A 15,485-nucleotide genomic window follows, 5' to 3' on the forward strand; every position below is an offset into this window, starting at 1 on the left:
CATCTTGATATGCCACACCTGTCAGGTGGATCAATTATCTCGGCAAAGGAGAAATGCTCAGTAACAGGGATGTAAACAAATTTGAGCACAAAATTTGAGAGAAATAAGCTTTTTGTGCATACAGAACATTTCGATTAGAAGATTCGATTAGTCTATGAGACAAGGTTGTTCTCGGTTGAAGAACAGGTCCGCCAAAATAGTAGACCAACCCTTTGGCCTTTCCACTGCTGTTTCTTCGCTGCTCGTGTCCCCTTTAACATGTAGGCTACCACTTTTCAATTGATTTGGTTCAAATTCAATCAACCTATTATTTTTCAGATTGCTTTTGTGTGGGCGGCTTTAATAGGCCTACACACGCAACGCTAACCCCTCATCTGGCATCTAGGACTATTAGGCTACATATCTGGAACCTATCCTATTTTGGTGAACGGTTTGTTTACTTTAGTTACATTGTTTTTAACTTTACATCTGCCTATAATAATAATGGCAAACCCATAGGCCAAGCCTACTTGAGTTAGAATCTGATATGCTGGTGGTGGCCTCTAGTCAACCACTACAGGCAGGTAGGTATTCAATCAATTGCAGATCGTGCCATATAGCAATTTTGGATGGGTCCGTGCTATCTGAGATTTGCTTGAAGAACAGTGCAGATGACGGTTTGTAATGTTTGTGCCATCATTCTGTTACCAAACTTTGCATCTGCACTGTTCTTTATGTAAATGTGTTTTTGTAAACTTTTCAATGGAAAGGCATATCATCAGGATAATGAGAATTTAGCACGCTATTTAGGCAAGTGAAGTTAAAGGCTTTGTCTGCATCATTAACATAAAATGTGCATCTTTGTACAATCAAATCAAAGGTTGATTATTGTTAGGGAAATTATGTTGAGAAGAATATGCACAGTAGGGCGATGCATAAACTGTAAGGCAATATAGGCTTTTGAATAACCCTTAAATCTATTTTGATGCTCCTCCTGTAGGCTACTCAGAGTTTTATATTATTTATTTCAAAGCGCCTGGATATTGATTATTTCACAAGGAAAATGACAAATGGCAGCAGGGAATGACACGGTCAGCAGGTTCTATTAGAGAAATGATAGTATTGCTCATGGTTTGTTAAAAGGTCCAGTTTAGATACTTTATAGGTTTACATCCATCATCGTCTAATGACCTATATGATGAAAAACAGGCGCTCCGGTGACGACGGCCCTGTGCAGCTAACTTCGCTTTGTAATTGCCCCCATATTAAATATAGATTTTTGTTTTGATATCTTGTGAGAATTCCTTTCTTCGGGTCAAGATTGTGATAAAAGACATAGATTTAGAGGGGGGAAAACAAGAAACAATAGGTAGCCTATATAAAGATGGTGGCTTCTCCAAAAATGGTAGGCCCTCAGTACTGTTGTAAGCTACTGTTAGCATTTTGTCGACTGAATCTTTAAGTAAATGCAAGCCAATACTGAGTTTATTCAACCATTTTAATTACACTTTTGATGAGGATGATGATAGGTACCTTGACTGTTTTGCAAACTGTAGGGCTCATGGCTCTGTAACTACTACCTAAACTAAAAACAAAACAAGGCACGGCATCAGAGAATACTCAGGTCAAAGAAAGAATGGGACACTGCTGTATCACATTCTCCATTTAGAGAATTGCAAAGCTTAAATCCAGCCAATCTCAGTGACCTTCACTAGTTTAATGGTTCGTTCAAACGGGCAAGGCCGTTAAAAGCCAGAGGGACACGTGATGGTCAGGTTACATTGACCGTTACTACTGAGATCATGTGCAGCTGAATATCTTTAACTTTACTGAACGACTGGGGTGAAGGTGCTCAGAAACGTTTCTAAAAGCACATGATCTCAATAGTAACGGTCAATGTAACCTGACCATCACGTGTCCCTCTGGCTTTTAACGGCTTTGCCCGTTTGAATGAACCATTAAACTAGTGAAGGTCACTGAGATTGGCTGGATTTAAGCATTGCATTTAACTTCTAAAGGGTGGCCCCTCGATGACCTGGGAAGCCTTAATTGGGATTGTGCAGGTATTGATTGTTGAGTGGTCAACGAGGCCTGAGTTATAGCCTGATTAAGAGAAAGGTGTCTACTGCTTTCATCTGCCCCCTGCACCAGGCTACAAACAATAGAGTAAGCTGGGAACTCAATGTCATTCAGAAAGTTGAGGAGGCTCTTACCATGCATTAGGACGATTGAAACTCTAGTGATGAAAAAATGTAAACAGGAAATTACATAGGTTGCCCAGTCAATGTTAAGTTAATCTATTGTACTGAACCTTAGCTTTGCTCTCCTTAAAAATGTTGTGGTGCGGGTCTGAGGTGAATTTATTGGGGATTTGTAAAGTTGTGGCCTTGTTCCCTGCCGACAAAGCTTGTGGTAGATGTTGAGGTCCTGAGATCATTTGGTGTTCTCAGACTCAAAAACATTTCAAGTAATTCAAGTGGTAGTTCTATGAGGTAACTGTGGGGAATCATATTGTAAATAAGAATAACACTTTTCAAAAACTATAGGTATACTGAGGTAATATAGAGGGGTATGGGCTTAGCCGGGCATTCCACCCCTTTATCTGTCCTTCACTCTCTTTCTCACGTCCTCTTTCCATTTATCGCTTCTCCACAGAGATGATGACCTCTATGGGTTTCTGATGGACACAGTCAGAACGATGTAGTCCTATTTCACCATTATGAGCCGCTCTGACAGAGCCCTGCAGGCTCCCAGGCTTTCTGTCCCGCCCCCCCCCCCCCCAAAATGCCTCGAATCGCCACTGAGCCCTGGCTTTTACCCGCCCGCACTCAACCTGCCTCGACGTGTCATTACAACCCAGTAATCTGGTGCGGGCAACAGAAAGGTTCTCATCAGTGTCAGGCTGAGATATAGATATGGGCCGAGTAACAAATGGCCAAATGCACAGGCAGCAGAGCAGCCCATCAATAAAGCAATTTCTAGTGTCATAACAGCTGCGCTTTTCCTAAAGCCAACCTTTCAAAAACTTTTCCCTCTGCAAATCGCTGCAGCCCCACCATTAGACTCCTGGCTTGTGAATTTAATGGATTCCGTACAAATAATATTCTACCATAATGGAAAAGGTTGAAGTCACTGAAGACAGATGAAGTCATAAACACGTATAATTGAGAATCAAAGACCGATAAATTTTAAACTGCTATCCATTTTCTCTTTTTAGATGATGATCTATGTCGTGGCGGTGGCTGGAAAATGGAAGAGATTATGGGGGAAAATTATAACAATACATTTTCTAAACATACACCTTGATTATGCTTCGATTTTTTGGGTGCGAGACGAAGGCTGGGATTGCTGATAGCTTGCTGGCTAAATGGCACCATAAAATAGGTTCCCTGCTCTTTTCCCTCCCAAGCACAGGCATGCCTGGAGGTGTGATTTTCTCCCTCTAAATGGGGGAAATGAATTGTGTAATTTATTGCAAACTCGAGCACAGTGAGATAAGATCAGCATATCCCATCAAAGGAACAAGAATCAATCAGCTTCTAGTTAACAGCTTGAAACGCATAAACCACAGCACCTAATGGCTTTCCAATCTAACAGATTGATAGACTTATCTGCTCCTAGGGGATGAATTAAGAAAATCGGGTACTTTCACACAGGCACTGACACTTTTGACAGGACCCCCCCCCCCCCCTGCTTCCAGGCTTACTCCCCATCTTTAGTTTTAAACAAAGAGATATGCGTAACCGAAAGTTACGAGGAGTCTATTTTTGAGACAGCACTCCATACCTGATTTGTTATTCAGATGAGCCGCGACTGGAAGTGTGTCAGATGTGGGGAATGGTTTCATTTTAATGGGCTGATTATCGCGGGTCATTTGGAACTGTGAAATCGAGGGAGCTATTCAAAGCCACTTAACAAAGTCTAGATGTGACCCAAGCGACCTATTCAACCGAGTGTGTAGTAAAAAAAAGAGGCCCCATTTGGTTCAGTTCTCTTTAGTCACACCAAGGATTCGTTAGTGTATTGATCAAGTGAAAAATCAGCCAAAACACAGACCACTTCAGAATAAGAGACATTGCATGGGGCACTTAGCAAGCGTGTAATTAGCCTTTTAGTCATTGTGAAGAATTTCTAAGAAGAGTCTTAGCAACTAGCTCATTATGGGCAATCAATTTAGTAACATTAGTAACACTAGTGCACACTTTCTGATCTATCTGACCACAGTTATCTGACATACGGGACATTCAATAGTCACCTGCTACAGAGCTTGTTTGTGCAGGACTTGACATAGAGAACCAATGACACATGTACTCAATGTCACTATGTACCGAGGGCTAGATTCACTGGGCTAGATTATCTCTCTTTTGCACTGCATAATGAAGGAGTTGGTATCAAGGATGTGATCCTGGGGAGTATAGGAAAGTGTTATTTTAGACTCACAGAAGTAGAGGACCTGAGCTGAGTGGTAGGGCCAGGAAAGGAGTGGGTATGAGTCAACACGCTCAAGACAGTGACTCAGGACAGTTCACTACAAATAAGTGGCAGTAGTCCATAAAACATGTGACTGCACTCCACATTAAAATGGAACCAGATCTTCTTATTTGCACTAATTTGAAGAAGTTGAGTCAATATTGTCTAAATACAACTCTAGAATTAGATTAAATTCATGAATTGGATTGGTTTATTTAAGTGATAATGCCAGAGAATATATTGGCAAAGATGTTGTTAGGCCCGACACGAAGTTGAGGGCCAGGCAAACCGTGCCAATATATCCTCCAAGGAATGGCTTCGAGGGCATTATCACTTTTATACAACTGGTTAACAACATAAGGATTGACATATTTTCATTAAAAACATTATTATTATTTAATTTTTTAATATATATATTTTTAAAAATTGACCCCCTTTTCGTAGTATCCAATTGTTAGTAATTACTATCTTGTCTCATACGGGCTCGGGAGAGACGAAGGAAACACAACCCAACCAAGCCGCACTGCTTCTTAACACAGTGCACATCCAACCCGGAAGCCAGCCAGAGGAAACACCGTGCACCTGCCGACCTTGGTTAGCATGCACTGCGCCTGGCCCGCCACAGGAGTCGCTGGTGCGCGATAAGACAAGGATATCCCTACTGGCCAAACCCTCCCTAACCCGGACGACGCTAGGCCAATTGTGTGTTGCCCCACAGACCTCCCGGTCACGGCCGGCTGCAACAGAGCCTGGGCGCGAACCCAGTCACAGGTGGCCCAGTTTTTCTGTATCTATGGACGCGACCCAGTCGTTCTAAATGTTCCGTTGCCATACTGGCTGGCAACATTCTTATCCCGTGCTTGCTAGCTAGCCAACTACGGCTAACTTACAGTCACATCAAAAAGTGCAGCCAGAATAACTGCAAAGTAGCTGCATTTGCATTTGTAACTCATTTCAGGAAAATAGGCATATGTAGGCATATGTCACTACTTCACAGAAATGCCTGCTGGAACATGTGAACTTGCATGTGCCTTAATAACAAACTTGTATGCCATCTGTAAATACAAATACAATTGTTAAATTACGAGCCTAGTCGGTTTAACCACAGAAAAAGACAGCAACCTTCCCGCTAGCCATGATTGGCTGAGATAATGAGTGGGCTGGACATAACAAGAGATGAGTTTGGATTGGTCTGCCATATAAGCACCCTTCTGTCTATTTGAGCTGGTCAGTATGTGTAGGGAATCCTGTCTTACGCTGCTTTAAAAAATATATATTGCGTAGAACTGCATAAGTGTTGCTCTCCACTTTCTGGTGGACCGAGTTTTGAAATCAGTGGAGTTAGAGTATGATAGCTAAGGAGATGGAGAAAACACCTATCTCCGGATTACATCTTCAAACTAAGGGAAACCATGGTATCCGTTACAGGGAGAAGCATCCATCCATGATGTATACGGGTAAGATAGTCTAGCTAGCTACATTTTCCGATATTACAAGTTTCTAATTTTGACAGAAAGTCGTTTTCATTTCAAGTTCAAATGTACTGTTAGCTAGCTAGCTAACGTTAGCTGGCTGGCTCGCTAGCTAACATTACGTATATGATCTTATTATTCGTATTTCAGAGCCATTTTATTTGCTAGTTATAGCCTAATGTTAGCTAGCTAACATTGAACCTGATTGGTTAGCTACCTGCAGATTCATGCAGGCTAGTAATGTCATGAATTTCTCTGGTCCCTACTGTTGCAGCCATGATGCAAGTGGCGCTATACTGTCTCTAGAGAGCCAGACAGCAAGGTTCATACAACTCTCCACTGGTGAAAACTAAATGTTAGTCTAAAAGAAATGTGAGATAATGTCCAGATGCCTTTTATAGTGGAGATCAAGTTTATAAAGTGCCTGGGTGGGGCTGATGAGACAGTGGATTGCGCAGTCAGATGGAACAGAGTAAATAGGCATTTTAACATCATAGATTTAGCCAGTGGTAACTTGTGGAATAGACACCGGCTGGAGTGCGGTTTTAACCAGTCAGCATTCAGGGTTAGAGCCACCCGTTGTATTACATTTATTATACCACAGCATGGTTGAATACTCGTTTCTGATTGGCTAGAAGGGTATTCTAGAATGGATATTAAAATGAGATAACGGGACAGTTGGAAAATGTATCGGGACAGTTGGAAAATATATTGGGACACCTTGCAATAATGACACCATATGTGCCTACACATGCATACTGTACTTGCTACAAAGTTACAGAAAGCTAAACCAACAACTTCACAAACTGAAATTGGATACATTGTAAAGGCAGGTCCAACGAGGAAAAAAACTTAGCTAGCTAGCAAGCATTGATTTTTGCTGCTCCCGAGTGGCGCAGCAGTCTAAGGCACTGCTTCCCAGTGCTAGTAGGGGTCACTACAGACCCTGGTTCGATTCCAGGCTGTATCGCAACCGGCTGTGATTGGGAGTCTCATAGGGCGGCGCACAATTGGCCCAGCGTCGGCTGGGGTAGGCTGTCGTTGTAAATAAGAATTTGTTCTTAACTGACTTGCCTAGTAAAATAAAGGTTACATATATAATTTTTAAATGACCTAATGTGGTGAGTAATGTGATGAACATGAATTTCTCTGGTCCCTACTGCTGCAGTCATGATGCAAGTGGCGCTATACTGTCAAATCCTTCCACATTTCTAGTTTGACCAGCTGTTTTCAGCAACTGATATTTTAAAATTTGGTTGTCATATTGGCAGGTTTGCTAGCAACAAACTATTTAGCTAGCTTCTAGCCTAGTGTGTGATGTGCAATGCCATATCCTCGTAATTAACAGTCAGTGATGACGAGCGTCCTCACAAGAATGCAAACGTTTTTGCCAGGCAAAATCAGGCATTATCAGCTAATTTTTATGGATGTATCCAAATTAATGTCAATAAAAAACAGCTACTTTGCTGTTATTCTGGCTGCAGAGGTCGTGACTGTGTTAGCTAGCTTATATAAATGTAAATATCAACATTTTTTTTTTATTTCTACCAGTAAATGTGTGAATTGTTTTCTTTGACAACTGTGGTATAAGCTGGATAAACAGCTTAAACAAACGCAACGGAATAAACGGTGCTGTTATTCTGGCTGCAGTGGTTGTGACTGTATAGCCATAGCTAGTTAGCTAGCTAGCTAGCAGCAAGCAAGAGATAAGAAAATTGCTACTGAGCATGACAATGGAAAATAAAGAACGAACAACTGTGTTGCGTCCGTAAATATAAAACTAAGCTAATGAACAAATGGGTCACGTCTCTAGCAACCAAAAGATAGGTATGAATTGCCTAAAAAATGAAAATATCTTCTTTTTTTTACCAGTAAAATGTGTGATTCATATTGTTTTCTTTGGCAACTGTATAAGGGGGATAAACACCTCCATTCTGAACATTACCTTGGAAAAATGAAATGACTCGGCTCTGCCTCGTCCTGCTGCTTCGTCCATTATTTACAAGGTAACGTACAGAACGTCAGCGTTTATCCCTTACTTATTAATCAATTATTGATAGATTAGTCAGAAGTTAGTTATTAATACAGAAAATACATAACTAACAATACTAGGTGGTTCGATCCCTGAATGCTGATTGGCTGACAGCCTTGGTATATCAGACCGTATACCACAGGTATGACAAAACGTTTATTTTTACTGCTCTAATTACATTGTTAACCAGTTTATAATAGCAATATATATTGGCCATATACAACACCCCCTCGTGCCTTATTGCGTAAATATAGATCTCCCTCTACTGTCACCAGTTATGAAGGAAAGAGGACAATACAGAACACATTTACTGTTTATATGACGCTCATACTTATCTGTGGATTCAACTCCAACGACTAAGTCTGTGGAGAGCAGAGAGTGTATAGGATCACCCCACGCAGCAAAACATGATTGTCTCCTCCTTGGGAAAGACAATAATTGGTGTTTGTTCCGCTCTCTTGTCCTGGCGCTGTGTTAAAAGTCCTGTTTATACCTGGTGCTAACATGGTACTGATCTTGTCTACATTTTGATTGTGCCCATGTCTGCACTGTGACCAGATTTCCTGGTCCCTTCCTTTATGTAAATTATTTCACAGCTTTTTTTCAAAATAATATTTATTTATTGTAAGATTCATATTGATGTAAGCAGTCAACGGGGCCACCTGTCAATGATTTTAGAGTGTGGAATAATTATGATTTCAATGGTTTCTCTGTCCAGATCTGTCTACGCTTGTAAGATGTCCAGACAAAATGCGTGTCTGACTACCTCTGGAGGTGGGGAGGATGATCTGATCACCAGTAGATCACAATGTGTCTTTTGAATGTGTGCACCTATCTAAAAATGTGTGCACAGTCAGAATGTGGAAAAGATCAGGATGCAAATTAGAATCAGGTATAAACGGGTCTAAAGAGTGCTATTACAGGCAGCTGATTAGCATGAGGCCTCTGCCTCTTCCAGCAGCTGTCAGGACTGCCTAATGATGGGAAACTTGAGTGGAGACAAAACACACACACACACACACACACACACTTATACTTGGAGTATACTGAAATTACAAAATGTTTAGTGTCTAACCAGTCACCTTCATCTTCACCTTCTTCTACTGTATATACATTTTTTCTACTTCAATCCTGTGTCCAATCCTTAATTATGCATGCAATTAAAAAAAAAATCTTTACAATAGGGAATGCATTTCAACTATTATTAATCTTTCAAAATCATTCTCTTTATTAATCATGCATTCCCACCGTAACTTCATTCTCACAACCAATTCACCACAAAGTCCTTAGGCAGCGGGGAAAAGTAACCATTTGATAGTCATAAATAAGTATTCTGGCTCAGAAGGATCCCAAAACGACCAAACAGACACACAAGTCATCCACACACACAGTATGACTGCCCCTCCCTCTCTCTCAGTTCATTAATATGAACATAAATCTTTGGGAAAAGGGATTACAGTAACAGGGGATCTTCTGAAAAATTCTGCATAACTTCAAGAGAAGGAAAAAGATGCTGTCTGTTTTAGGCTACAAGTCGTGTGGCGGCAAAAACCATACATCCTGGTACTTACCCCTTTTCTGTCTTTTGTCTGCCTTTTACTTCCTCTCTCATTTCTTTCCCCTCTCTTGTTTCTGAGTAGGTGTGTTATTAGTGGTGCTCCTGCTAACCAGTCAAAACGGAGCATTGATTATTTGTAAAAACATAAGTGCAAATCAAATCAACATTGCACACACAATAAGAACAGATGAGGTCCTACCTACCTGCACACACACAGGAAAATGGGGGCAGTTATTGACCAATTGATTTTGTATGGGGGCCATTATTCCCCCTCCTGGAAAGACCTTGACTGTAACGTTAACCCCTCCCTCCATCCCACCAGCATCACCACCACTAGCACCTAATTATGTTCTCAATCTCCCCACGCCAGAGAGGAATCCATTCCCAGGCCCCAGAATGTAACTTTTCCATCAGCAGCGTTATATAGTTGGCTTTCTATTTCACTTTAATAGCGAAAAAATTGGTTACATATTCTTTTACAACCCCCCGACACCATTAGAAGCCTGTTGTCATTTGGATTATTTATGAAAAACTATTTCATGCTTACTTACATTTCCCGCTTATTTTCCCCCAGTGCGACCTGCAGCAGATTTGGTTTATTTCGAAAGCCTTAAAGCCAATTCTTTATGTCCATAGGTCGCCCCTCTCGATTCAGTCGGGATTTAAATGCTGCTGTGGGGGAGAGCTGTGGAGAGGGAGACAGAAAGATGGACATTGCAGTAAGAATAAGGTAAGAGAGGGATGGAAGGGACACTTAAGAGCATGGGTACAGGACAGGAGCCACAGGATAGATAGAGAGTGAGAAAGAGTGGTGAGAGATGGGAATGAAGGAAGGGTAGGATGAGGGCAGTAACAGAAATACATTGAAGAGGGAATATTTCGAGAGGACAAAAAGAAGAATAGAGGGATGGTGGCGGGTCAACAGAGAGAGGTCAAATAAGAGGGAAAGGTTATGAGGAAAAATAACGTGAAACGAAAGTAACAAGTGAGTAGAGAGAAGGGCTAATACCAACAATGGGACGCAGGAAATGATGGGGCACATTACGATACAAAGAACACATGCTGAGGAAACACTGGGATAGATTTACAGTGACTTAAATTTCAGTTACCAGATTTCCTTTGTAAATGTATCACCATATTATTGTCCATATGGGGAAAAAAACTGACCACCACAAATATATCAAAATAAACAGCCTCAGTCATGTCTTGAAGTTAATGGTAGGGCCAGACAAAGCAGTGTTTACAATCCCCTGCAGAGGATGCATCTACACATTCACTATACAAACAAACGTATGTGGACACCCCTTCAAATTAGTGGATTCGGCTATTTCAGTCACACCAGTTGCTGACAGCTGTATAAAATCGAGCACACAGCCATGCAATCTCCATAGACAAACATTGGCAGTAGAATAGCCGGTACTGAAGAGCTCAGTGACTTCCAACGTGGCACCAACATAGGATGCCACCTTTCCAACAAGTCAGTTAGTCACATTTTTGCCCTGCTAGAGCTGCCCTGGTCAACTGTAAGTGCTGTTATTGTGAACATGGAAAAATCTAGGAGCAACAATGGCTCACAGAACAGGACTGCCGAGTGCTGAAGTGCGTGACAATCATCTGTCCTCGGTTGCAACACTCACTACCAAGTTCCAAACTGCCTCTGGAAGCAACGTCAGCAGAACTGTTTATCGGGAGCTTCATGAAATTAGTTTCCATGGCCGAGCAGCCGCATACCAGCCTAAGTTCACCATGTGCAATGCCAAGCGTCGGCTGGAGGGGTGTACAGCTCACCGCCATTGGACTCTGGAGGAGTGGAAATGCGTTCTCTGGAGTGATGAATCATGCTTCACCAACTGGCAGTCCGACGGGCGGATCTGGGTTTGGCGGATGCCAGGAAAATGCTACCTGCCCCAATGCATAGTGCCAACAGTAAAGTTTGGTGGAAGAGGAATAATGGCCCGTGGCTGTTTTTCATGGTTTGGTTTAGGCCCCTTAGTTCCAGTGAAGGGACATCTTAATGCTACAGCATACAATGACATTCTAGACGACTCTGTGCTTCCAACTTTGTGGCAACAGTTTGGGGAAGGCCCTTTCCTGTTTCAGCAGTACAATGGTACAGAAATGGTTTGTCCAACTTGACTCGCCTGCACAGAGCCCTGACCTCAACTCCATCGAACACTTTTGGTATGAATTGCTTGAGCAGGTGTGTTCACATACTTTTGGTCATGTAGTGTATAATCCTATACTGTATGTGATGAATCTCAACACCCCGCACACACACACGCACGCATACGCTCAAGGTTTGGTCTGTGTTTTATACAGTGACCCTAATAAACTGTGGTGTGGCGCGGCAGGTTTGTCACTGTCACAGGTAAATTATGTAATTAATGAGCGCGTATGGGAGCGGATAGGGGCCGGGGCGTTAGCTTTTAAACACCTCTCCAGCTCACTGGGTTTGGGGAGGCCCAGCTGGACACAGCCAGGGGATCGATCAGAGGTCAGGGGTACCATTATGCTCCGGGCTGCTCCCATCATCGCCTGGCTAACGATGCCTGCAGCAGCCTGGGCAGGGGCTGAGACTAGGGCTGGGGCTAAGCCTGGGTTAGGTTTGAGGCTTGGCCCTGACGTTAGAGTTAGTTATTCCGGGTTATGTGGTTGGTATGTGAAAAACTGCTGGTCCTGTAGGAGTGTTGACGGTTTTTATGTGTTTTAAAAATCACAGCATGACTGTGTCGACTGGATAAAGGCCTTGGGCAAACTTCATGAGTCATTGGATAGAATGGGACAGAGAGCAGCAGGGGAGCATGGGAAATCATTCCAGTCCAGATTGGCTTTGATCAATACACTCAAAGAGCAGAGCCCTCATTAATCTACAACTTCCCTTACATTAGGAACACTGTCCAATTCAGACTACTCTTTCTTTACCTACCCTGACTCATTGACCACTCCATTCAATCCATTTAGTGATCCCCACAAAACTGTTAATTTAAAGCACACATCACATGTGAGAGATGATAGCAACACTTTACATTTGTCCAAGATGTCTCTGGCGAAATAACTTATGTAGTGTACCTTGTACCAGGTAGGGAGCTAAGTGAATAGTGTATAATCAGTGCAGGCTATACTAACCATAACGGTGACTTGTTTCATGTTACTTCCTTCCGTAGGTTATCTTACCATAGTAACACAACAATACATCAATGTACACCCATTTAAAAAAAATCTTAATTCATCAGTGTTGTATCATTGAAAAAATACTTTGTCCATTATATATGACCAAGAAACTAGGATTTGTTTGATGAATCCATTGGATTCAAAGGGATAGAATGAGTCCCCTTTTGTTTTGAGCAGTGTAGCTGACATGTTGCAAGCTGCTGCTTCATGAGTGACCAGAAACCTGCAGAGCATTGGTGTTTAAGGATGTGCCAGTGGATACACTATATTACCCTCCTATGGACAGGCTAATCCATTACTATCCTTCTTGCGGTGCGAGTGAAATGCTCATATTAGGGCAACTGTGCGTTCAGAGGCATCATTCAGGACAATGAGCTATAGCCACAGAGTGACAAGCTAGAAAAATGCCCCCACTTTTCAGGCTGTACAAATGATGTTTGGCCACGATAACTCACAACTGGACACTTAATTTCATGTCGGGTGCGAGCTGGCCAGTCAAAAGCTATGATACCATCTTCTTTATTTGTGGCCCATGGTTTTGGTAGTCAGGCTCTCAAATATATACTGCTAAAATGCCTCTTCAGTCAAAAATATTGGTCAATTCTTTATCTGACTTGACTGGGTCTGGATGGCAACCTGTTTCTGATGTTATAAACCTTTAAGAGTCATGTGATCAGGCACCAGGACATCAGTCCATACGACATTATAAGTATTAGGCAATGCAAGAGAATAGAAGTGACCAGTAGTGGTCCTCTGTGGCTCCTCGCCAAAGCCAGATAGTCAAATGAATTGATTAACAATTTATCATTGAAGAATTGGTCTCTTAAAGGAATAATCACTCGCCTATGAAGAAGAAATGGCTTTGAATACATTTACAGAATGACAGTCTTTCAAGAGTAATTGTACAATATGTCACTGGTGACAGTCTATTTGATTGTTTTCAATATTTCAGTCCTTAGAAAAATCAGACAGAGCCGAACTGGGCTGTCACGGGTGAAGTGTGAATTCTTCTAGTGGGGCCTTTAATGCGGTAATAAGGCAGTCACAAGAACATTCAGACTTCATAAGGTGACAGCGGCTTTATCGCGCATCGCCTCATAAAGTCACATCATCTCTGTTCACCGCTATTATTAAATGTCTGTTTAACGCATGTCTGTGTTGCTGTGTCTGTGATGGGTGTTACAGACATAAACACCTTCCTGTTGAAACACAAGGAGCATAGTCAGGTTTACATGATGCATAATAGTGTATAAAGGATGCATGGCTGTGGCTGTTTGAATCACAAAACTAAGCCCTTTCACTGTCATAGAAGTGTCACATTTCTCTTTTTGCTCATTTCCCCTCCCAAAGCCTTGGCAGCTTTGGTCAAGCTCAGGTCAATAAAATGTCTGTCTGTCCACTGAGTTGCCTCATCTATCAGAAGTTGAAGGTTTGTCTTTGTCGAAAAGACAATTTAGTGAGCACTGAGAGAAAATTTTATTTGGCACAGGGAGGAAATTAATCAAGTAAATTGATTTTATGGTGTGCCTAAATAAAATATAATCTGTCCTGTTTGCAGATGTAGACGGCTCCAAACCTCACTCAACAAGGGCTACACAGTAGCTTTGTGAAAGACCACTTGTCTCCTGCATAATTGGGGGGGCTTGTTTGCCCATGTAAAGTGTGATCCAGATAATAGCATTCTCATCAAAGGCGGCAATTATATTCATTACAGTGGTGCAAGGCGCTCCTGCAACGAAATTAAGCGGTGAAGGAAAACAAAAGCTTAATATATACCTCCTTTATCCTATTCCCCACCTCTTCACTCTTTTTCAAATGCTCCACTCAGAGCCAGAGATCTCAAGAAAGGAATAGTCTCACTAGAAGAAGAAATCCTGTCCCCCTTCACCTTTCTGCCATAGTGACGGCTCTGGCTATCGTTACTATGGCTGCACTTGTCAGGGATTAAAAAGCCTTTCTTTGAGGCTAATGTCCAATGCAGCTTTTACAAGAGCCCAACATATGACTGAAGTCTTAGAAAACTGTTTAGGGGCCTTCTCCAAATTAAATTCCAATTTATTTCAGGAGGAGGGAATTCATTGTTTAATGTTCTATACAACCACAAACAGCACATAAACCAAGCCGGTGAGAAGAGAAGGAAGTCTTCTCATCCAGCCATTTTAAATGTGAATTAGGGCAAGTGGATAACTCTTCAACCTCCTCAAAGGCAGGTGTTGACCATAGGTCTAGGCCTGTTTCATCCTGCCTATGCATGAGTAGCAGTGGCCTGGCACACAATGCTATAAACTACATTATCGGGTTTGTCTGCATGCAGATCATCCACTAAACAATAAGTATTCCTGGAGCACATGAAGTCATTACCATTTAATTTTCCAATGTTACCAAGTGCCTGGCTTAAGTATTAATGGCTGTAAATGTCAACCTGGGCATCAGTGTAGATCTGCTCTAAACCTCATTAAAACACACTGCCCTTTACCATACAGCCTACTACATCATAGTGGGCATATCATTAATGTGAAATGAACAAGCATTTGGCTAATCATTCTTCCTGGGAATGAGACATGTGCTCCCCTAAGTCAAACTTTGGGAGGGGTCTCTATTGAACCATACTCCTATTTGTTTAAAATGCAATTTTGTACTGTTATAGTGGTAAATATGAAAATAAACTTATTCCAAGTGAAACCAGTGACAGTTGGTTAAGGTTCTTTCAACCGCAGTCATCTCTCTACCCCGTCTGTTCGCCTGTCTGTCTTGAGCTTTCACTAGTAAACTTTCAATATTATCAACTGGGCCCTCTCAGTTT

This window comes from Oncorhynchus clarkii, chromosome 1 (genome assembly GCF_045791955.1).
Source record: "Oncorhynchus clarkii lewisi isolate Uvic-CL-2024 chromosome 1, UVic_Ocla_1.0, whole genome shotgun sequence".
In the NCBI taxonomy this organism is placed as follows: Eukaryota; Metazoa; Chordata; class Actinopteri; order Salmoniformes; family Salmonidae; genus Oncorhynchus; species Oncorhynchus clarkii.